Below are 25358 nucleotides of genomic sequence, written 5' to 3' on the forward strand. Positions count from 1 at the left end.
CCTGTGTCTTCATTCATGTGTGAAGAATGTCACAGGGGAAGAACAAATAACTTAATTAAACTTGTTTTATGTAAACCACTTTTATGAATGATTTTTAATTCCTGAAAATAATAGAAGTTGTATGGATTTGCAAAAATATTGCATACTAAATTAACATATAATGGCCTTCTCACATCCCAGAACATTTAAAATATTTTACAAAGTTTGATGGGCTTGAGCTCAACACAGGTCACTAATGGAGTTTGCTTAACGTATGTCTTAGGAAACATTTTTTAAAACATTTTATACAGATCAACCCCTAAATACATACTTTTTCTTATGATTAATCGCGGACAGTGGATACAACTAAATTAAATTGATAAAAAGAGGTTGCACTTACTCACACTTAACATTATTTACCCATAAATATAAAATTGATGTGTCATTGAATTCTGTATTTTTATTTTTGTGAGAAAAAGATAAAAAGGCCTTCTCTATTCTCTACTTGCTCCCCCTCACCCACCCAGAATTTTTGAATTGGATATTTTAGAGGCAGAAGCACGTGAACTGATGAATTAACTGCTTATGGGGAACTGGTATTTATTTGGTTGTTGTTATCATTTTTATCTGTCACTTTTGGATAAACATAGAATTGACCCTTGTGGGCCAGACATAGTGGCTCACACCTGTAATCCCAACACTTTGGAAGGCCAAGGTGACAGATTGCTTGAGCTCAGGAGTTGGAGACCAACCTGAACAACACAGTAAAACTTCATCTCTACAAAAAATACAAAATAAATAAATAAATAAATAAATAAATAACTTTGTGTCTGGTACCTGTAAGTCCCAGCTACTGGGAAGGCTGAAGTGGGAGGATGGCTTCAGTCTGAGAGGTAGAGGTTGCAGTGAGCTAAGAGCAAACCGCTGTACTCCAGCCTGGGTGACAGAAGGAGACCCAATATCAAAAAAAAAAAAAAGTAAAGAAAAAAAATAAATAAATTGACCCCACTGGTCTTAAACCTGAAACTTACATTTGTTTTATCTGAGTTTATTTCTCAGGAATGGACCCCCAGGCCTCTTTAAAAGTATCAAACAGCTAAAACCATATCCAGACAATAAGATGACAGACCCCTCATTCATCATGATTGCTTCCATACCCCTTCTGAGTTCCCGTTATTCCGCACATAGTTATATTTCTTCCCTGCTATATAAATCTCTAATTTTAATTAATCAGAGAGATAGATTTGAGACTGATCTCTCATCTCCTTAGCTGCAGCACCTGAATAAATCCTTCTTCCTTGGCAATGTCCATCTCAGCAAATTGGCTTTCTGTGAGCAACAGGACCTAGACCAAACCCCTGGTGTTTCAGTGACATGCTTTTATCTCACTCCTTGCAAAACTCATACTATAGCAGAAACCAATATTTAAGGATATGCTACTATAGATGCAACTTTACAGAAAACAATTATTATCAATTTCTTATGTGGCAAGTTTTAATATCCAAGCAATTGGGCAAATATCATATAATCAAAGGATAGGCTGCCATTTGTAGTGATATATTAGCTTCATTTTTTAAACCATGAACTCTTGATAGTTGAATTGATTTCATTGTTTTTTTTTCTTTTATTTTGGAAAGATAGCAATCACTTCTATCAGGTTGTTCTGTTACACTGAGCAAATAAAAGTTTCATGGTCTTCTCAAAATAATGCTGCCAGAAAATTTTGCCAATGCTTTGGGATTGGAATGAAATATAATTTATCCAGTGCAGTTTTAAAATATATCAACTACTACTTATTTTACCTATTTTAACTGAGAAATAAATTATTTTTACTAATTATTTTACTAAATCAATTGCAAATATTTTAATTTGAGATTGGATATTCGTAAACAATATTATTTACCTCATAAGATGTCACCCGTTAATTATCAGGAGCATAGACTACAGAGAAGATAATCTAAATTGCTGGTTAATTAATTTATTTCCCCTGTCCCACTGAAAATGACCACACTACCAGCTTCCCTAGTTTTCCAGCTTGCAGATGATCTATTGTGTGGTCTGTCAGTTTCTGTGATCCTGTGAGGCAATTCCTCTAATAAATTATCTATCTATCTATCTATCTATCTATCTATCTATCTATCTATCTATCTATATCTACCTATGTATCTATGTATGTATGTATGTATCTATCTGTCTATCTATGTATCTATCTATCTATACTTGTATCTATCTGTCTGTCTATCTATCTATCATCTTCTATCTATTTGTATATATTGGTTCTTTCTCTAAAGAACCCTGACTAATGCAGTATAGTTGGAATAAAAACTCGGAATATCAGCTTTTAACGTAAATTTAACTAATTTTAAAGAGGTTTTTTTGGTAAGCACTGTCAATATATAAGAGCTATAAATCTAGTATTGTTTAAATCTTAGGATATCTGAATTTGAAGGTGCCTATAAAATTATCTAGAAATGTAACCAAAGGTCAGGATAGAATTGAGCTGTTTTACCTTGCAAAACACAACAAATCTTTGGGCAAATATTTCATTTCAAACTTTGTCCTTTTCAATTTAAAGTTGTATCAGTTTGCTCTTTGAAGATGCCTCTTCATGTAACAAAATGATGGAAGCCTAGAGATAAAAAAAAAAAAAAAAATTCAGTAGTGCAAGAACATAACTCTAGAAAAACTCTCAAATAGTCTTTAAAGTTAAATGACAGCAAGTGTTCTGTATCTGAAGCAAAAAACAATACTGAAAATAAGGCTCTTACTAAGAGCCTTATATTTACTGTATTTTTTACTGTAACTAAGAAAAAAAGTTTTTGTTAATCTCTAAAAGCTCAGACAATGCCTGCAAAGAAGAGCCCGTACTTAAATCCTTGCACATAAATTAGTTTAATGCATCATGATAATCTAGATATGCCTATACTCATCAACAAAAGGATATATGCTCATGTCTCAGAAAAATAGAAGGAAATTTAGAAAGGAAAGAGAAATAGAAAAATTTCTCTCAAAGTTTAGAGTCCAAAGCTCAGCTTATGTTTCATTTTCTCTGACATTCAGGATTCCTTTTCCCTTCCTCCCTCAATTACTAAATACACATGCAAAAAAAGTATGAAATCAGGAGTGCGTTACATTTGTATTGAGAAAACCCAGACATTTAGGCCAACTGTAATTTCAAATCCATATTCTTTTTATTAAAATTTTGTGTTCTTGTTCTCTTTAGTGAAATCTCTATCCTCTGATCAGCTGTGTGGTATGTAGAATAAGATAAAGAATGCTTTCCAAACTTTACCCTCCTATATTAGCTTTTCATTTACAGTAGCATTTCCATCTTCTTAAGTCAGCACTGAGTCAGTTGTTTTTAAGATGATTTTTCACATTACGTGTTTTTTTCTGTAACCATAGCTGCATTGCATAGAAAGAAAATAGGATTTATAAAGAGATTTGTCCTATTCTAATCACACATATTGATATAGCTTACTATATTATTTTTAACCTCATTACTAGCATGAGCTTTACGCAAGAAACTTGAGTTACTTCCATGAATGTGAAATATGAACTATGGAATTTGGAATTCAATGAAATGTAAAACTCAGCTCAAAAAACCACACACATATGTTAAAAATACAAGGAGAGAGAAAAAGTGTAAAGAGCTTATGGTCTCTGTCACCTACTAATGAATTTTACCAAAGTTCCAATTTTTCAAAAAAGTTAGACCATTTTGTTGAACAGCTTATAACAAAGCACAAGATACAATGCTTTCAAGAACTCTGGGCATATTAATTGAAGACAATATTCTTTAGATCTTCAACACTAGTTTCTTTTACAGCATCTTCAAATCTGGGTTCACACTCTAAGTTCTAATCCTAGGCCTGACAGACACTTACATGCATTCAGCAAATAACGTTAGCATTCTGTTGTCATTTTCTTGGTTATAAAGCAAGGATATCAAACCTTGCCTTCAGTGTTGTAAGAATTAATTATTTAATGTTTATAAAGTTCTTTCCAGCTCTAAAGTATAAAATTCATAGAAGTTCTTATACTCAGAATAGATGGTCTCATAAATGCAAATCATAACTAGAATATAAAAATCAGTATTAGAAATGGAAGCAAGGAGAAGATGACATAGTGCGTGATACGTATTGTGATTATTTATTAGAGGTGTGAGTTTCCATGTTTCATTGTTTTTATTTCCAGCTATGCTGAATAACATAAATTTAAGAGATAGGTCAAGATGGTCTAATTCAGTAAAGATGAGTACTTCTGTGAATCTAAAACCATTCAATGAAAACCAAATTAAATCAATAGAGTCACATAGTATACCTTTACAGTAGATAGCTATGCAATTTGGGAACTGTAAAAGCAAGGCAGTGGGGAAAAGGCTTACCTGGGTCAGGCTTTGATTATTATACTCTGTAAACCATGATTAGAGTATGACTGCTGTTGGTTTCTTTGCTAGTCTAAAGATTAGTGCTAATCAAAGGCAATACATTTTGCTTACTTGTTCTTTTCTTTTATTTATTTGTTTTAGTATGATGAAAAAGGAGAACAATAAGTTTGAGTTTTATTTAAATATTCTATTTGAGTTTTAAATAGAATTTATATTTTCTGATATTGCATTCTTCCCAGTTTTTTGGTCTAATAATTTCCTGTTGATTTTATGAAACAATGGCAATAGTACTTTGTTTGTATGCTGTAATGTCCTTCACAAAAGTTTGAAACTAGATGGCCACTTTACATTGGCCTTTTTCATTTTTTTCCTTGAAATTTGGTGTGTTTTGATATCTAACTCATCGAAGAGTAACCTTGTTGCTTGTATATATGTGTTTAAGGATTATGTTTCATAGATCTTGTGTTACAAGTGGATAAGACATAATCTTGTGGTTACAGAATATTAAAATTTTATTATTAATAAAGAAAATACCTGGAGAATTGACTGTCTGGATTTTGTGTATGTTAGAGGGGTAGAATAGGGAGAAAGAACCGTGTAATTTATTGACAATGCCACTAACGTAAATATTCTTTCAAAACATGGCTTAAAAGTCAAATATTTAACTTTGTGCAATCAACTTTGAGTATCTTAGACCAATCAAAATAAACTAGGATTATGACATCCCTTCTTATTGCTGCCTCATATCCAAATGACTTATTAAAAGAAAGTTAAATACAATTTAGATTTTAACAGTTTACAAATCCCAAAATCTATTCGAATGAATGCTAAAAATAGTATACGAATATACATATGCAGTTTGTCTATGCCAAAAATTGGCGAGTTGATGAAAGTGTTAATCTTTCTCCTTCAACCTTTTTATTGGTGAAGAAGGGTTTTGTTATCACAATGAAATTTTGGGATTATAACTTTAAGAACAATCAGTAACATGAAGCCTGTAGTGTGAATGTCATTGCTCTTTTAGAAATGATTGATAGGAAGGGATAGTTTTAAAACACTAAGCTGTCCAGTTTTGGTCTATGACAAATAGCATCAACATAATTATATCTGGAATAAGAGAATCAAATCCCTCCCAAATGGTTAAGGTCTGTGATAAGTCAAACTCTAGGAAACACATTAGCATTTTGTGTTTCTAAATAACTAAAATTTATCCAAGTAAAAATGATGAACAAAAACAATAATGGCATTTTTTTTAGTCCAATTTAATTTAAAAGGATTTGATCAAACATACAACTTTGAGCAACAAATTATTTCCCACTTGGTAACTTTGCCAAATGTCTTACTTTATGTTTAGCCACTGCCACATTAAAATGTCTATATTGCCAATAAAACTAAGAAAGGATAGTTACACCATATAAACCAATGTAAATAGGGTATTGCACTGTTTCAAGAAAACGTAGGGTTGATTTGATTTGGTATTTTTTTCCCAGCTGACCAGTGTCTCTGTGAAAGCTTAATAGAGTCACAGACATTTTATATGAATTAATAATTTGGTAGACTGTTACTAACTAATAAGCCAGCTTATTTTAATATCCAGTTATCTTTTTGAAGACTAATCTGCTTGAGTGATCTTTCTTTTAAAAAGTCCGTTAAGAGATAAGTAAAATTGGCTGGGCACAGTGGCTCATGCCTTTAATCCTAGTACTTTGGGAGGCTGAGACAGGTGGATCACTTGAGGTCAGGAGTTTGAGACCAGCCTGGCCAACATGGCAAAACCCTGTCTCTACTAAAAATAAAAAAAATATCCAGGCATGGTGGCATGCACCTGTAATTCCTGCTACTCCGGAGGTGAGGAACAAGTATCACTTGAACCCGGGAGGCAGAGGTTTCAGTGAGCTGAGATTGCACCACTGAACTCGTCTGGGCGACAGAGTAAAACTCTGTCTCACAACAAGACAAAACAAAAAAGAAATAAGTAAAATTATGTTTTAATTTTTAGATATAAATGACATGAAAATAATTAAAATCACCTGAAGTTCTAGGAATATAGTGTACTGCTTCCTTGATTCAACCCTAAGAAATATAAAAGAGATGTTCTATAGTGAAGTGTCTATTTAAATATTTTGCCATTTTTGTTTTGATTGTTCTTTATACAGTTTGGGGGTCATTTATTTATCCAATATATGCTTTTCAATTTTTTTTTTTTTTTCCTGAGGAGTCAGTAGCTGTTCTTTTCATTCTTTTAAGCAGTGGCTTTCAAAGAGCAGACATCATTTATTTTCATATTGTGAAATATGGATTGTGCTTTTGGTGTCATATCTTTAAAATCTTTTCATTATCTAAGATCACAAAGATTTTCTCCTTTTTTTTTTTTGTATAGAAGTTTTATAGCTTTATATTTTACACTTAGGTCTATGACCTATCTTGAGTTAATTTTGTATATGGTGTGAATTTCTCATTTTTGCAAATGATTATTTAAAGATTTAAGCATTGTTCATTGAAAAGACTAGAATTACTTGCTGACTTATCTTTTTACTTAAATCAATTGTCAAAGTTTTTTTTTTTTTTTTTTTTTTTTAAATCAGAAATAGACCCTCATGGCAGTCTATTTCCAAACTTCCTTTTCTGTTGATCTATTCGTTTATCTTGATGTCAGTATCACACTGTCTTGATAGCTATTGTTTTATAACAGGTCTAAAACTTAGGTTGTGTTAACCCAACCACTTTATCCCTTTACAGTGTAATTTCGACTATTCTAGTGATTTTTAATTTGTGTATTTTGCCTGATTCAGAATTTTAAAATCAGTTTCAATTTCTATAAAAAAGCTTGTTAGAAATTCGATTGGGATTGACTTGGATTTATACATCAGCGTGGGGAGAACTGGCATCTTAACAATATTTTGTCTCCTAATGTGGCAGGCCAGTTCTCACTAACAGCTGAACAGGCAGGCCTCCATGACAACTGTTTCCACACTGACTGAGTGGTTAAATATTAAAAGTTGATAGAGCCAGTGCTCTATATAAAGGCTGATAAGTAACAAAAGCCCACCAAGAGTTTTGCCTAGGCCTTTCCTTGGCATCGAAGCATGACAAGATAATGAAGAAATTCTTACCAGGCCACATTTAAGTCTAAATAAGTTTTACTGGGATCTAAAGGAACTCCACAAACCTCTATGATTTAGCAGGGAACATTGGGTAGTCACCCTTGACACCTGGACCTGCCTAGATTAAGTAAATTTACTGAGGTTCCAGAGGAAGATCTTTAGGGCTCAGACCTTAGTTATAGATTAGAAGTTAATCACTTATGTCTTTAGATAAATGCCCACTTACACATAGATATATAGCTTAGAAGGTATATAAGCTCTAGAAAACACTGGAATTTTCATTTGATCTGGTGATCTTTTCCTGGCTTTCTCCCTGTACCCACTTAGAAAAATAAACACTCTTGTTTCCCAGTTCGCCTGCATCATGTAATTGGGCCACGAGAACAAGTAGCCTGACTCTCATTTCAGTCCGGGAACACTAACACAAAACGAGGTTGTTTCCCCATTTATTTAGAGCGTCTTCAACTTTTCTCAGCTGTTTTACATTTTTCAGTATAAAGGTCATACACATTTACATATATAACCAAATTTATCCCTAAGTATTTTATAGTTTGATGCTATCGTAAATGGTACTTTTAAATTCAATGCATGTTTTTATTGGCAGTATAAAGAAATGGGTTTAATTTTTGTATATTTCTTTGAAAATAATATCAGAAGACTGTAAATACCAGAGTAGTAGACGTAATAACTTAACCCATAGATATCAATGTGCAATCAATGTGAAATGAAAAGACATTTTATTTTTCTTTTGTATTCTGAGACAGAGTCTCACTCTATCACCCAGGCTGGAGTGCAGTGGCACAATCTCAGCTCACTGCAACTTCCACCTCCTGGGTTCAAGCAATTCTCTTGCCTCAGCCTCCTGAGTAGCCGGGATGACAGGCACTGGCCACCACGCCTAATTTTTGTATTTTTAGTAGAGATGGGATTTCACCATATTGGCCAAGCTGGTCTTGAATGCTTGACCTTGTGATCTGCCTGCCTCAGCCTCCCAAAGTTCTGGGATTACAGCCTGAGCCTCTGCACCTGGCCGGAAAGGCATTTTAATGCTCATTGACATTGTGAGAAAATGCTGCTACTCTGCAGCTGGTCTGACGGTAATGAGATTTCCTAATGGGCAAATCCAAACTGAAAAATCAGTACACCAAGTATAGGAATCAAAATAAAGGGAAGATATGATGGTGGTCAAACAAAAAATGAAAATAAAAGTATCAATGGGAAGTAACAATGTAAAATCTGCATTCAGGAGTGTCGAGTCTGAAAAGCATGTGTAAAAAAATAATTTTGCTTAGGATGTAAACATATGTGATGTGATAAAAAAAATTAAGTATAATGCATTATTATATGGTGTTTTTATGATAATGACAATAACAATGATAATATTATAAAAGTGTGTTGCCTTACTATTTTTATATACTTACAGTGTTTAGGAGAAAAAATTTGAATTGTGTCAGAAATAAGTAGATGTCATTTATAAAACCTTAAACATTGTGAAAACAGGACTACTTTATATAACTCTAATTGGAGTTATATCCATATAATGTATTCAGAATCAAAAAAAATGAAAATATGGATAGAGAGAGAATAAAATAACGACAAAGAATTAGAAACAGCCTAATAATGGCATTCTTAAGTTCATTGAAAATACTTGAATTATTTTCCCTAAAAAAATCACATTTTAATCTCGTTTACTTATAGCCATTGATAATTGGGTAAATTGTGATAACTTGAGGTTCTATTTCTGATCTTGATTTTCAATTTTGACTTAACATATTCATATTGATATTTAAAGGTATAGATTATTTTAAATTCAAATAGATAAAAAACTTGAAATCACAACATTGTAATAAAAATCCTACAATTTTGAATATGCTGGATTTGTAGTGTTAATAAACTAAAATAATTCTCTCATTAAGATTAATGAGATTATGCCATATTTCATATAGAGGAGCAATTTGTTTTAGAAATAGCCTTAGGTAAAATTATAAGCAACTTGGCAATAACAATGACAATGGAAATATCAAATGATACATATTCCTAATCTATGTATATTTCATTTTCATTTTCTTTAAATTTTCTTGATATACTTCTGTGTTAGTGTGAAATAAGTTAATGAGAAAAAAAAAGAGCATTTTTGCATTAAAAAAGGCAAAATATACTGAAAACATATACTATCATGTACAAAATATATAATATCTGTTTTACCAAGACTGATAGCTATCCCGGCCTGCGGGATCCTCGATGCAGGCCCTGGAGGAGGGAGTGGGAATTTGGGGAACAAGAGACAGGAGAAATGGAGACAAGACAGTGCTCTGATCAAGTCTCGTTTAATGGCGGTAATGCAGTGCCTTATATACACTTGGAGGGGAAGGGGTTGGGCCAAGGCGGAAATGATCTCATTTCGGAGGGCGTGGCCAGGCAGGTTTTGGTTTCATCGGTCGGACGTCATGTTGCGCCTGCGCTATAAAGTAACAATTTTCACGCGCGCGGGAAAGATGGGTGAAGAAGAAGCAGGAAGAGCGCCATCTTGTGTGAGGTATTTAATACAGGGGAAAAAGACAAATCTAGGAAGGAGGTGAGAGGTGGAAATGAATAGAGCTCAGGCGTTTTAATCGTTAATTATTATTCGCTATGGCCGGGGCGCGCAGCTCCGGACAGATAGCAAAATGAAAAATGGTAGAAAGAGATATGTGAAAATATTCAGAATTTTTTATTCAGCTAAGGTAAAAGTGAAACTTGATATTTGTGCATATTTTTAAGAGCATTACACATATAATAGTATAAAAGAAAAAAGAATTTTAAGAAGTACAGTAAAATATATAACTTTTTTTTTTTCTAGAATGCTTGGAAGTTATAACCAAAAGATCTCTTGACCTCAGGAGGGCCTCTATCTTTTATAAGAGCAAAAATATCTCAAGGGGCACCATGATTCTTTTGCTAATCCTGTGTTCATTAATTTAGATATACAGTAAATGTCCTTTTTTAGGGTTCTTGTTTGGTCAAGTCAAAAGAGATTGTAATAGCTGTGTGATCATAGGAAAAATGATGAAGGATTGGTGAAAGTGAAGTAAATCGGTTTTGGTATTGGCCTGTCAGTGGAGATGAATCAGGTTACAGCAGCCTCTTCTTTTAAATTTTTTTCCAAAAGGAAGACAGAAAATTTTATCCTTGAGGCAACTACTTTCTTTTTTTTTCTCCTTACTATTGATCTTATTCATTGTTAATGTGAACTCCCTGCTCAGGAAATTCTAGAAAGTAAGTCTCCATTTCAAATATTTTTAGGTAAATGTACTTGACATATATTTCAATGGGAAAATCAGAATGCGTTCAGCCTCCCAACCTCAACTCATAAAAATCTGGAAATACATAATTTAATAAGTATATTATTTCATGCTAAAACCTAGTTAGATCACCAACCATGATGAACTTGGTAGATTTAAGTAAAAGAAATTACCAGTAAAATAAATCTCCAAAATTTTTTTTTAGCTTAAATTAGCTATATCTTAAAAAGGACATTTTTATTTCAACAAGCTCTACAATTCTGCTATCATTCTCACTGGTTTGTGTTGTATAGCCCTAATTTCAGAAAAAGATATAAAATAAATCTAAGCCTCTAACCTCTTATGTATATTAAATCTATCAAAATTAGTAGTAGGGTCTTACTCAAATTAATCAACTAAAAAAATGGAGATTTTTTGTTTGTTTGTTTTTATTATACTTTAAGTTCTGGGATACATGTGTGGAACGTGCAGTTTTGTTACATAGGTATACACATGCCATGGTGGTTTGCTGCACCCATATACCCATCACCTACATTAGATATTTCTCCTAATGTTATCCCTCCCCTAGCCCCCCACCCCCAACAAGCCCTGGTGTGTGATGTTCCCCTCCCTATATCCATGAGTTCTCATTGTTCAACTCCCACTTATGAGTGAGAACATGTGGTCTTTTGTTTTCTGTTCTTGTGTTAGTTTGCTGAGAATGATGGTTTCCAGCTTCATCATGTCCCTGCAAAGGACATGAACTCACCCCTTCTTATGGCTGCATAGTATTCCATGGTGTATATGTGCCACATTTTCTTTATCCAGTCCATTATTGATGAACATTTGGGTTGGTTCCAAGACTTTGCTATTGTGAGTAGTGCCACAAGAAACATACGTGTGCATGTATCTTTATAGTAGAATGATTTAAAATCCTTTGGGTATACACCCAGTAATGGGATTGCTGTGTCAAAAGGTATTTCTTGGAGAATTTTTGCTTTTTACAAAAGAAACAATTAAAAAAAAATCTACTAAAAAATAGCTTTTTAAAATTTATTATATTAATATGTTGACAAATCGTAGTTGTATATGTGGTATTATGATTTTTGCATATAATTAATATGATTGAATTAAGCTAAATAACATATTCATCACTTCAAATATTTAACATCACATATTTTTGTGATGAGAATATTAGAAATTTTCTTTCTTAGTGATAGTGAAAGGTACTGAACTCCTTAGCCTTTTCTTTGATGGACAGGTGTAGGTTCCTTCCGAATTTGGTTATTGTGAAAAGCCCCATGATGAACATGCAGATACAGACACCTCTTAGACATACTGATTTCAGATGTTTTGGATAAATACCCAGCAGCAGGATTCCTGCATCCTATGGTAATACTATGTCTAGTTTTTTGTTGAATTTCCCACTGTTTTCCATAGTAGTTGTACTAATTTATATCTCCACCAACAGTGTACAGTGGTTCCTTTTCTTCACATCATCACCAACACTTGTTAACTTTTGGCTTTTTAATAATAGACATTCTGTTTTTTTGTGATTTGTTCCCCCAAAACTATTTTTTTTTTTACTTCGTCACTAATTTACAATTTTGATTCCTTTTTAATGGTGTGAAGAATCTTTGTTTCTGAGCAGAGTGAGATAACTATGGGAAATGGAAACTTTAACGCTGAAATTAGGTTTCATGGGACTTTTGTGTGCCAAAGATTTAACATACAATGGTCTTTATTGAAAGGCTAGCTACATGAAAAATAGAATAAGATGAATAATTAATCACACTGATAAAAATTCTATTTTTGACTGTATTTTACTTAAAAAGTCAAGTTCTGAAGATTCAATTAAATTGTCCTATGTTTAACTTTAATATTTAAAATGTTCTAACTGCTTAATGATAGTGATCTTTTGACATCAAGAAAGTAAAGTGCTTTTCCTGGGAACTGTTTTAAAGAGGAACAAACCAACTTATGAGAAGAGTAAAGAATCTGACTAGTAGAGAAGGGTTCTCTGCCTGAGTGAAACCATGCTAATTAGTAATACTTCACCTGGGTGTAACAGTGCTAATTAACAATACTGTGCCTATCTAATGCCACCTTAAGTCCAAAACACTGAAGCAGATTGAATCTAAAAAAAAAAAAAAAAAAGAATTGAATAAGAATGGGCTCGCCACTCGTTTTAACTCTATTGGATTTGAGAATTGATTTACGGCAATTCTGAGCAATTGCCCAATTTAAGGGAAATTATTTCAGATACTGTTCACTGTAATTTTAAAGTTACTGTCTTTTTTAGAGGTGACTATATCATTGATAACTGAAAATTTTCTCAGAGCTGTTCAATTACAAATAAACAATTTGAGCTTCATATTATTATTTATAATTCAATGATGTCAGGAACAATGAAAGAGATATTCATCTACTTGGCAGATTTCATAGAAACATGCATTTATGAAATACTGATTTTATATCTACACTGCATAATAGCAATATGTACTCAAGAATAACCTGTTTGGAAGACTATTGTATTATAATCTCCATTCTCTGGAGAGTTATTTAATCAACATAGCTCTGCTTAAGTACACTACAAGAGGAGACATGAAAAAATGTCAGAGGATCAAGGAGAGACAAAGTACTAGGAATTGAAATACTAAAAGTAATTTAGTGCCTTGAGGCATGGTAACTTTTTTTTCTTCTTAAACCTGAGGTGGAAAAAATCTCAGACAAGTCAGGAATATCAGGCTTACAGCTGAGATCTCAGTGAATAGCGAAATAAATTCTCATACCTGTGAACAACTAAACACCTAGATTAAATGTGTTAAATAAAAATGAAAATGTAAATTGCACTGAGCTCCTTAATAATAAGTGTTAGTGAAACACTAGTTGGTTCCATATGATTGTAGGCAACCATACTGGATTTTATTCTTCCATCTTAATTCTTCTTAGTATGGATAACTTTAAGTAGGCTTTCCAGTAATTCTAAGAGCTAAATTCTAGCAATTATCATCACTTACAACAACGAGTTAAACAATGTAATGTCCTTGCTTAATAAATCAGGCATTAAGGTATACACTTTTATCTTACTATGGAAATCGATGGTAATTACTCTATTAATGAGGAGCATGTGTTTAATCATCATGCCTAATTATCTTAAACTTTGATTAGTGAGGTTAAAACAATAAAGAATATACAGAATGTCATAGAGCAGTTTACTTCTATTTTTGTGTGAGTTCATCGTCACCTTTCTCTGTTGTAAATGAATCCTTGTCAATGCTTACTTCCAAACTATGATTTCGAATTCAGATTTTTCTTCTTTAATAGTTGGTAAAGTCAACACCCTTGGCATTATCTAATTGTTGAAATTACCATCTGCATCTTTTCAAATTCTTTTCATAACATTCCAGTTTATAGTACACGTCCATGGGCTGTTTTTAATTTGTAATTCACCTCAAAGTAATCAAGAACAACACTTTGTTCTTCTCTGTTTCTGGCATTATCTGTTATTACTGAGCAATACAGTCATAGTGCTAACTCAGTCAACAGTTGGTTAGTAAGTGGGTTACATATAGAATATTAATTATGGATATAAATTTGTATATTTTTTGCAGCACTTGGTTGCTTGGTCTTTGAGAAATTACTGCTTTGAACGTATTCCTATGTACTCTTACACCATTGCTCTGATTTAGAGCATCACTTACATGCCAATCAGTGAGTAGCCATGCTTCAATCAAACATGGTTCAAAAATTACCTCTGACGAGATGGTCCTACACTGATAAATGACATTTGAATAAAAAAAAATACTTAATATTGGTCTACTCATTTTAGATATGTTTTTAATTGCATTGTTTAAGGGAGATTTATAATTTAATTCAAAGGGATTTTAAAGGGTAGTGATAATGATAGTAATGATGGATGATAGTTTTGAACTAGTTTCCAGACACTTTGCTAAGTGCTCTATGTGAACTATCTCTTTCAATGCAACAACATTTGAAGTAGAGCAATGTATTAATTTTTGATAGATCACGGAGATCTGGGATCTAATTCATATTTTAGAATAGTTGAGTTTTCAGCCTCTAATAATAAATCAGATCTGGGTTTATTAATGTTACTTTATTAGAGAGATCTCTGTTACTTTCACAGCTTATCGTTTGACACATGGTAGGCACAGGCTAATCTACCTGTGGCCAATGTAATGTGACTGCATTCTGTTTATCATTTTTGGGTGGGTAAGTTTAAGAGTCAGTGTGGGGTCTACTTAATTACTTTTCTTTGCCATACTGACAGCCAATTTTCCTGATGGTGGAGGCTCTAGTAACTCCTCAAGTGAGAAGACATGGATCAAATCCTTAATGTGATGAATACATTTTTTGGAAGTCACTAAGTTGTTGGGGATTCTTTTACATAGGAAGCAGGGCATTAATTGTACGTTTATTCATTAATTTAACAAACTGTTTTTTAGATGCTCCCCAATAGTAATAACTGCTCTAAGGGCTAGGAACATTACAATGAGCAAAAGAAAAATCCATGACTTTTTTTTTTTTTTTTTTGAGACGGAGTCTCACTCTGTCACCCAGGCTGGAGTGCAGTGGCCGGATCTCGGCTCACTGCAAGCTCCGCCTCCTGGGTTTATGCCATTCTCCTGCCTCAGCCTCCTGAGTAGCTGGGACTACAGACGCCCGCCACCTCGCCCGGCTAGTTTTTTGTATTTTTAGTAGAGACGGGTTTCACCAGGTTAGCCAGGATGGTCTCGATCTCCTGACCTCGTGATCCGCCCGTCTTGGCCTCCCAAAGTGCTGGGGTTACAGGCTTGAGCCACCGCGCCCGGCCAAGTCCGTGACTTTTTAAAGATTATTTACAGGAAGAAAGAAGGTAATTAGAAAACATCAACACAAATGTAATAACCAAATTGATACAAACAGGAAGCAGGAAATACTGGGTAGAAGAGGACAGGGTCCCTGGTGAGGGTTTCACCCTGAACCCTAGAACCACGGCCCTAAATGAGAACCTGATTTCTGTTTTCCTGCCCTAATGTTTCCTTTCCCAAAACCATCCTGTCTTGCCCGACAAGCTCCGCACCCTGTAACCATAAAACCCCTAAGCTCCACTAGCAAAGAGCTGAGCGGCATGCCAGAGAAGGAGAGAAGAGAAGAAGCATCTGAACGTTGAGAGGGAAAGAGGCAGCTGGACATTGGAGACTATGGTTAGAGAGGAGTCTGACTGGGGATGGCTGGACTCTAGGGGAAGGTTATGTTCCTATTCCATCCCCTTTGCAGCTCCCCATCCCACTGAGAGCCACTTCCCTCACTCAGTGAAATCCTCTACATACACCACCTTTCAGTCCATTCATGTGACCTGATTATTCTTGGATGTCAGACAAAAATTTGGGATGCAATGGGTGTGGGAACCCAAAAAGAGTGTAATACTGACTCTTCACTGAGCTATTTAACACTTAAGTCGTTCATGGATTGCAAATATAAAAGAGCATCATTGGTAACATATGCCCTCCAGGGTTCCAATGGTTGGGGGCAACCCCTAGACTCTGTCGTGGGCTGGTATGGGATTCATTGCTGCCAGTGTCCAAAAGTGCTTTTCCCAGCTCCTGTACCCTGCATACTCCCCTTCCCACAGGGGTTTGAGCACAGCAGTTGAGTACATGAGCAACCCCTATTGCAAGTCCCGTGAGGCAGTCAAAGGAGATCTCCTGTCTCAAAATTAGTCTATTAATGATGAAAATCATGAGGAAAAAGCTTGAGTGAGACTGTAGTAGTAAGTTGCAGAAGTTCGGCTACACAGTCTAGGAATGAGTTCCTAATACAATGGTATTTGACTGAAGAACTGAAAGAGAAAAGGAAGACTAGAATACAGTTATATGAAAGAAGAACATTCCAGAAAGGGGACAGAATTCTAACATAAAGAACAAGAAGTAGGCCAACATAGTTGGAGCAAAGTGACAGAGGGGAGAAACAATGAAGATAAAAACTTAAAGGTAGGGGAGGATCTTGTAGGCTCTTCAGGTTTCATCTTAATGTAACTCGTTAACTATAAACAATGCGTGGTTGTGGAATGAGCAAAAGAATAAACACCATAGTGAAAATATTCAATATTCCACTTCATTCTACCTCAAAACAAAAGGAAAACTCAAAGGTGGACTTGCCAGGTCCATATCAACTGAATGCAAGTGCTATTCACAAATATTTGCATTGGCTTGTTAGGGATATTCTAATGCCATTTGTCACTGACTCAAACTATTAATGAAAAGAAAATTGAAAAAAATGGTGATAACTATAAAAATGTGTTTCTGTAGATATAAGTTGATACTAATCATAAAGAACCACTGATCAATCAGGATGTAAAATATTTTGTTTACAGGAACAGATTTTTTTTTCCCAAATAGCTTCAGAAATGTGTCTTTACCAAAGTAGTCCTAGAAGGAAAATCATTTTGTACCAAACAACCCATGACTGTTCTTAAAAGTAGCCAGCTGTGCTTTGACATTTTTATTATGATTCTTACCTCAACATGTTTGTTTCTGTATCTAATGTTCTATAACAAATAGTCTCAAAATTTAGGTTTTTGTTTGGTCACAATCTGTAAATCAACAATTTTGGCTGGACTCAAATTAGTATTTCTTCTACTTGTTTATAAGGGTCTTCAGTTGGAATGGCTCTGACATTTCCGCATGTCCTTTCATCTTCTAAATTATAGAACAGTCCTTTTTACAAGAAGGTAGACACTTTTTTTTTTGAGGTGGTGTCTTGTTCTGTTGCTGAAGCTGGAGTGCAATGGTGCAATCTCAGCTCACTGCAACTTTCACCTCCCGGGTTCAAGTGATTCTCCTGCCTCAGCCTTCCAAGTAGCTGGGATTTCAGGGTCCCACTAACATGTGTGGCTAATTTTTGTATTTTTAGTATAGTTGGGGTTTCGTCATGTTGACCAGACTGGCCTTGAACTCCTAACCTCAGGGGATCCAACCCCCCTTGGCCTCCCAAAGTGCTGGGATTACAGACACGAACCACTGTGCCCTGCTGGTAGACCCATTTTGAGAAACCGGAACAGAAGCTGTTGAAAGACAATATTCCATGCATCTCTGACATTTCTACACGGCTAGGCGTTTATGACCAATTTAAGAATTTTTGCATAAGACGGTGAAAGGGAGTAAAGTCTCCTATTCCTGGAAGAAGAACTTTTTACATTCCAGAGTAATAAATCCAATGTCTCATTTAGACCAAAATGTGGCAAGTTTTGTTATTGTTCTTAGCACCTATAAGAAAAAAAAAATGGGGGTTTCGTAACCTTGGAGCTCCAAAGCTGAACACAGATTAGCTGTGTGCTGAATATTCACCTGGGCTCATTCTGCATTATCCCCCTGGGATTTCAATGAGAGCATGAAGTTCAAGCTGCCTGCAATACCAGAAATAATTAACTGTCTAAATCCATTTGGTTTGGCTGTCTCTTTACTGACTAAATTTTTCAAAGTGTAGTAAGCCGGGCTGGGCGCGGTGGCTTAGGGCCGGGCGCGGTGGCTCAAGCCTGTAACCCCAGCACTTTGGGAGGCCAAGACGGGCGGATCACGAAGTCAGGAGATCGAGACCATCCTGGCTAACCCAGTGAAACCCCGTCTCTACTAAAAATATACAAAAAACTAGCTGGGCGAGGTGGCGGGCGCCTGTAGTCCCAGCTACTCGGTAGGCTGAGGCAGGAGAATGGCGTAAACCCGGGAGGCGGAGCTTGCAGTGAGCTGAGATCCGGCCACTGCACTCCAGCCTGGGCGACAGATCGAGACTCCGTCTCAAAAAACAAAACAAAACAAAACAAAACAAAACAAAACAAAGTGTAGTAAACCAACCTGGCTGCTTAGGAACTGCACAATTACTTGATAGTTGCAAAGCTTTCCAAAGGTTAGACTGCCATTTTTGCCACATTCTGATGGTCAAAGCATGTTCCAGAGCTATACCAGATGCACGCAATGAGGTAGCCTTTGTCTTGATGGGAGAAGTGACAATGCCACATTAGAAAGGGGTATGTATGTGTAATAGTTGAAATCTCACTTTCTTCATGTCTTATAACTTCCCATTTATAAATTTCTCTCTTTGGATGTCTGTCATATGAGCTTGTGATTACCTTAATTTATACTTATTCTACGAATTCTCTTTTGAGTTCTATGTAATCTGCTGTTAAGCAGGTTCATTAAGATTTTGCAGCTTCTCACTGATATACAAAAATATATAGGAATGTTCATACATCACAAGAATACAGCTTTATGCTTATTCACAGACTAGCAATGATAGGAACAGGAGGCAGAGAAATTCTAGTCAGAAAAGAGTCCCAGATAAAAATCCCACACACAAGCCAAAAAGCCTGAAACCACAGCCCAAAGTGGGAACTTATAGCCCAGTTTTCCCTCTCAAATGTCCTTTTCCTAAACCACACATGGCCCCACCCTACCCCATCCTGTGCGTGTAAAAACCCCACACTCAGCTAGTTGATGGGCCACAGCTGTATGTCAGAAAGAAGCGGTGTGACTTCAGAGGGAGAGGTTGATAGCATAACTTTGGAAAAGAATCCGGTGGGATGTGGCTGGACTTCAGGGGAAGATTACTTTTGTCCCATCCCCTATTCAGCTCCCCTTCCCACTGAGATGCACTTTCATCAGCAATAAAATGCCCTGCATTTACTATCCTTCAATTCGCTCATGTGACCTTATTTTTCCTGGATGCCAGACAAGAGCTCCAGAGCCAGGAGTGTACATACAAAAGGCTGTGACACTGGCCCTTTGCCCTCGCTGGTGGAGGGCAGCTGCCACACACAATGAGGCAAAGGGCCCACTGAGCTGTTAACACTTAAGCCATCTGTTGATGGCAGAGCTAAAAGAACACCGTAACACGCCCTCTAGGGCTTCGGTGTCCCAGGCACCCCTACCTGGACGCTGCTGCGGGACCCACACGGAGTTTGCTCCTGCCAGTGCTGAAGCAGCTGGTGGTTCCAATGCTCCTGCACTCCAGTTCCCACCTCATTTGCTTGTGCACTCCCTCCCATGAGGAGTTGAGAGTGAAGGGCTGAGTTAATACACCCTGGTCACGAATCTCGTAAAGGGGTCAGGGAAATATCCTAATTCACCAAAAGTCATGTAACTAACTCCTAGATCAAGAAAAATATGTATTACCAGGTGTTCTTGAAATCACTTCATGCCCCCATCTTATTGCTACACACTTCTGAAGGATAAATAACAGTTTTATTGTTTTTGAACTTTATACGACTGAAGTCATATGTCCGTATTCTTTTTGTGTCTGTTTTCCTTTGTTCCACAGTATGATTGTGAAGGTCATCCATGTCGTGAATCAGTCTACATTCCCCGAACACAATGTTATTATGTTAAAAAACACTATCTAAAAGTTAACATTTTTATAAAATCTTTTTAATTTAAAACACATTGATAATATATATAAATAAAAAGAACCATTGGTTAGAATTAATATTTATAATTAAAGAATTTAAAATGATTAGTCTTCAAATATTCAAAACTTGCAGATAAAAATAAATTGTTATTATATAAGGAATTTAAATATTTGCTTCTATATAAGAAAAAGTAACAAAAATTTAAGAACTAAGCATCTAACTGGACACTTGTAAACTATTATTAAAATAATGCCTCAAAAATGGCGGAATGCAAATAATTTTAAAATAGAGTAGAAATTAACAAAATCTGCGCACAGACATGTAACCATAAAAACTGTCAGAAAGAAGCTTATTTTTTTTTCCTTTTCAAAGAGTGTACATTTAAAACTTGTAAAATTAACAACAGAAAAAAATGATTCATTGTAAAAATGTCCCAGACTCCATACCCTTCTTTCCTATGTTCATGCCCTTGACAAATGACATTGTAGGTCCTTTGAAAGTATTGGATCTTATTTCCTGAATCTTGAATTTGGAATGGCTTTGTGACTTACTTTGAGAAAATAGAATATGAAACAAGTGACAGTATTTTATTTCCAAATCAGAGTTCAAGAACCCTTGAATGCTTATGTCCTTCTCTTCCTTGTTTCTCTGACTAGACTTTGAGAACAAACTCAGGTTAGCTTACTGGAGAATGAGAGACCAAATGTTAGTTGAAGCCAGACCTGTGAGAAACCAGCTAACCGAAGCCACCTACCTGCCTACTACTAATCACAGATGTACACATGAGCATCATAGGTCACTGAGGCCAGATTATCCCCTAGCCAACCCACACACGTGTGAGTTTAAAAGAGCTTATTGTCTTAAGCACTGAGATGTGAGGTTGTTGATTACACATTATTGTAGCAGTAGATAACCAATGTAGAGTCCATTACATTGGCATATTACGTATATTTGAAGGATACATCAATAAGTAAAAAAAAAATTCTTAATTTTAATAATTATTTGTTTCAATACATCTAATAAGAATTATAAAAATATGTGAAAATGATTAGTGAAAAAATGTTAAAATAATATAAAAGATATTCAACTGAACAACTCAAGTTAGGTTAAAAAATACATCATGATACCTGTAGTTAACACTCAACTAAGAATACTTCCAGAAATTTTCTATTGTAATTTTACTTACAATCAAAAGTACTGAGTGGTAGCAATGCCACTACTTTGGAATTCATTGCTGGGATATAGAACTGTTAATACATGTGAAATATTTAATATTTCAAGTAGCTAAAAGAAGTTTTACAACTGCTGTCTGTGTAGCCCTGCTAGATGCAGGTTGTAGACTGAAATAATTAAGGTCTTAAAAAAATTATAGATGGCAAGAATATGCAGCTAGAAGTGGTGGGTGCCTGTAATCCCAGCTACTCGGGAGGCTGAAGCAGGAGAATCATTTGATCCCTGGGGCAGTCAGAAGTAAATACAATACCACTAGGTGTCACTGGGGAAGGAGAAGAGAATAAACAAGAAGATTAAGGAAAAGTCAAGTGGAAGCCTTACCATAAATGCATTATTTATGGAAAGATGCATTGCAGCTTTTGCAGAAAAGATAACATCCCATCAACAGTTCCAAAGAAAAGCAGAAGTAGAGAGGAAAAGGAGTCTGGCTTCAATAGTTCTGAAAGCAGCTGCTGAGATATATCAGGCCAGAGGCACTCCAGCTGCTGGTTCTGTGAGCAATGCCAAAGGCTTCACATTCTGAATATGTATCACAACTCAAGGGGAATACCAATATTTTTAAAAAATGTATTGATAAGAAGTAGAAACTAGAGTTAGACAGACAGAAATGATATTTTAGTTCTTTGAGAGACGTTGTAAATTTTGTATTTAGTTCTGAAATTTATTGTGTCTTTGTAACTTAAGGCAAAACTCTGAATAATTTATCAGTGTAGTCTTTTATACAATGAGAAAATAAATACAGAACCTGCCCTCTTACAGGCTGTCTGTGAAAATAACGTAATGGTAGGTATTCTATAAACCACATTGTACTTTTCTAGAATTAATATTATTGTCAATTTTACTCATTTTTTTTCTTATATATTCAGGAATTAACTATTTTAAATTCGCTTAGGAAAGATTTACTTATTGGAAAACAATTTGTGTTTTGAATCATAACCATTATAATCTTATAACTCACACCGTTGAAACCATTCTGACTTCTCTCAATGTTAACTCCTCTATTGTCTTCTGGGGGCTCTAGTTTCCTTAGCTATTTAATAACCACTTCTGTGTATTGAAATAATTGCGAGCTGTGACAGGGTAAGTATGCCAGTTGGACAAACTAGGGTTATCATGCAATATATCAGTGAACTGCTAGAATAAAGAGGCCTACAGCTCAGACTACAAATTCTATTTTCAAAGATTTTTAGTTAGTGATATTTCCCTCAGGGAAATTCTTTTCTAAAATGTATCCAATGTACAAAACTCATCCTCTCCCCTTATCTCAAGCTTTTTATTTAGGTGGCGGAAATAAGCCAGGTATAACAGCTCTGAAGTTCTTTTTGTGGTTTTTATTAGAAACGACCTCTACTTCAACTCCCCATACTTTCTACACTCCAGCCCTACCATGCACATTTTTCCACTGCATAAATGTCCGTGCAGTACTACCCAGGCTCTCAGGCTCTAAAACATTATACACACTTTCTGGGCAGGATGGCTGATGGTCTCATCTTCCCATCTTACAGAGAAGAAAATAGAAAGTTCTCATTGTTTCCTCAGAATGACATAATAAATCAGCAACAGAAGTGCTTTAGCAACTTACCCCTTATTTATAAATTATCATTTGTCTCCACAGAAGGCTAAATGAATGCCAGAGTTGTTCCGAGAAACACAAAATGTGCAGTCTGTCACTTTCCTCCATAAACATCCAAAGAACCTTAATGGTCCTACAAAATCTAACTCCAACCTACCCATCAAACCATATTTAAATCATTCATTCATTCATTTAACATATATTTATTGGGTAGCAAAAGGCATTGAAATCGACATTGAGAAACAAATATAAATATTACAGAAATATTCTCTGCCATCATGGCACTTCAAGTTTAATGTAGGAGAAAGACATGGCCCAGATGGTCACAACGACATTCTCACACAAATGACTGAGCCCTGGCTTTCTTGTGCACACATCCTTTCAACGTCAGTCACACTACTCTTCCCATACAATTTCCTACCTTCCCTTTTCAAGCCAAGTTAATTTTGTGTGGCCTTTGCACACTGTTGGCACCTTGGTGCTTTATCTGTCTGGAGTATTCAAATTTCTTTCCTGGCAAAATCCTACTCTTTTATTCTAAGTAATTATTACCCGAGTAGACACTTTCTCTACCAGAGCTGATCGTTTGTTATATTTTTTGTGTTATATTCTTTTAGAGCTATCTCTTTTTTTTTATTTTTTCTTCTTTTTTTTTTTTTCTTTTGAGACAGAGTTTTACTCTTGTAGCCAGGCTGGAGTGCAGTGGCGCGACCTCAGCTCGCTGCAACCTTCTTCTCCTGTGTTCAAGTGATTCTCCTTCCTCAAGCTCCTGAGTAGCTGGGATTACAGGCACCTGCCACCACACACGGCTAATTTTTGTATTTTTAGTAAAGAGGTTTCACCATGTTGGCCAGGCTGGTCTTGAACTCCTGACCTCAGGTGATCAACCTGCATCAGCCTCCCAAAGTGAACGTGAGTCACTGCGCCCGAACTAGAGCCTTCTTTTGACGACTGTGTCTTGCTCTCTAGTTAAGAGCAAAGTTCCAAAATAACATGCATGGGTTTGAAACTTGTTCCTGCCAAGATTTCACTGTCTTGATGAACAAATAATTTATAAATGATCCGATAATCAGTTTTATTATCTTTAAAATGAATTATAATGGCATTTACCTCTGAAGCTTTTCACAATAAGGGTACGAATTAATGCCAGTAAAATAGAAGCTTGACACATATTGAGTGTTTCTTTAATATTAGTTTTTAATGTTATTTTCAAGCCCAATTCCCTGGCGTAAAATAGTTCTCAATAAATATATACTGAAATATGTATATTGAAAATATAAAAATACAAGTTTATAATTAGCATAAATCTGTCTACTGGAATTTCAGAAGATTAAAAAAAAAAAAAAAAAAAAAAGTGGAGCCTACAACGAAGCCTGAAGCCACCCAGCCTAATGTAAAAAGTATCCAGTGAGAATCAACATTTATTTCATAGCAAGCTTTCGAATCCTAACCCTATCCAAATACTGAAGATGTTTCTTTTTCTTTTCCTTCTGAATTTATTTGTCTTCGGTTGGCTTTGGTGATTTTATGAAGGTAGTCTTCTTTTGTTTGTTTCATTTCTTCCCCCTCACTGTATGGTTAGGAGTCTAAGGAAGTGGCACAACTGTGTTTCAGGTTTTCTGTTCCTCAAAGGACAATGTATTTAATCACCTGAACACTTGGAGCTCCATTATGATGCAAGTAAACAATTAAGTAGTATAGCTTAAAACAGTAACAATTTTCCTTAAAAAGTTTTTAAAAACTTTAAAAATGAATTTAAGAAAAGTGTATCTATTTTGCTGTAAAATTATATTATTTCAACTTACTCAAATATGACTAGATGTGCACCAAAAACAAATAAATAAATGCATACATATATGCAGGGAAAGAAAACAAATTATGTTGTCATTTTAAAAATGTGCATTCTGCGCTTGTGGTCAAACAAACAAAAACTATAATGACAGCAGTTTTACATCTACATTGGTGCTATAATGTCTCATTAGGTATGCTAGAAGAGAAACGGTTACAGTTAAAAATATCACTAGTCTTATAGAATGCTTCTGGCCCCCTGAAAAACTAAAATATGCATGTAAAGAGGTTGATACCTTCTTTCATGTTATTTATTTATTGATTTTTTTTGAGACAGAGTCTGTCTCCAGAGTCAGGCTGGAGTGCAGTGGTGCGATCTCTGCTCACGGCAACGTCTGCCTTCTAGAGTCAAGCGATTCTCCTGCCTCAGCCTCCAGAGTAGCTGAGATTACAGGCACCCGCCACCATGCCCAGCTAATTTTTTATTTTTTATTTTTTAGTAGAGACAGGGTTTCTCCATGTTGGCCAGGCTGGTCTTGAACTCCTGACCTCAGGGGATCCACCCTCCTCAACTTCCTAAAGTGTTGGGATTATAGGCATGAGTCACGTTGCCCAGCCAAGAGGTTGA

At 35.3% G+C, this 25358-nt stretch overlaps 1 long non-coding RNA gene across 1 annotated transcript; it reads right to left on the reverse strand.

Moving 5' to 3' along the window:
- Positions 1-874: 874 nt before the first annotated feature.
- On the reverse strand, positions 875-10048 carry LOC110743244. Its single transcript, XR_002521994.2, has 3 exons — positions 9679-10048; positions 2489-2608; positions 875-915 (listed from the first exon to the last, which is right to left on the reverse strand). It is a non-coding gene; the product is annotated as an uncharacterized LOC110743244 (long non-coding RNA).
- Between the last annotated feature and the right edge of the window lie 15310 nt (positions 10049-25358).

Source organism: Papio anubis, chromosome 3, assembly GCF_008728515.1.
Source record: "Papio anubis isolate 15944 chromosome 3, Panubis1.0, whole genome shotgun sequence".
Classification (NCBI taxonomy): Eukaryota; Metazoa; Chordata; class Mammalia; order Primates; family Cercopithecidae; genus Papio; species Papio anubis.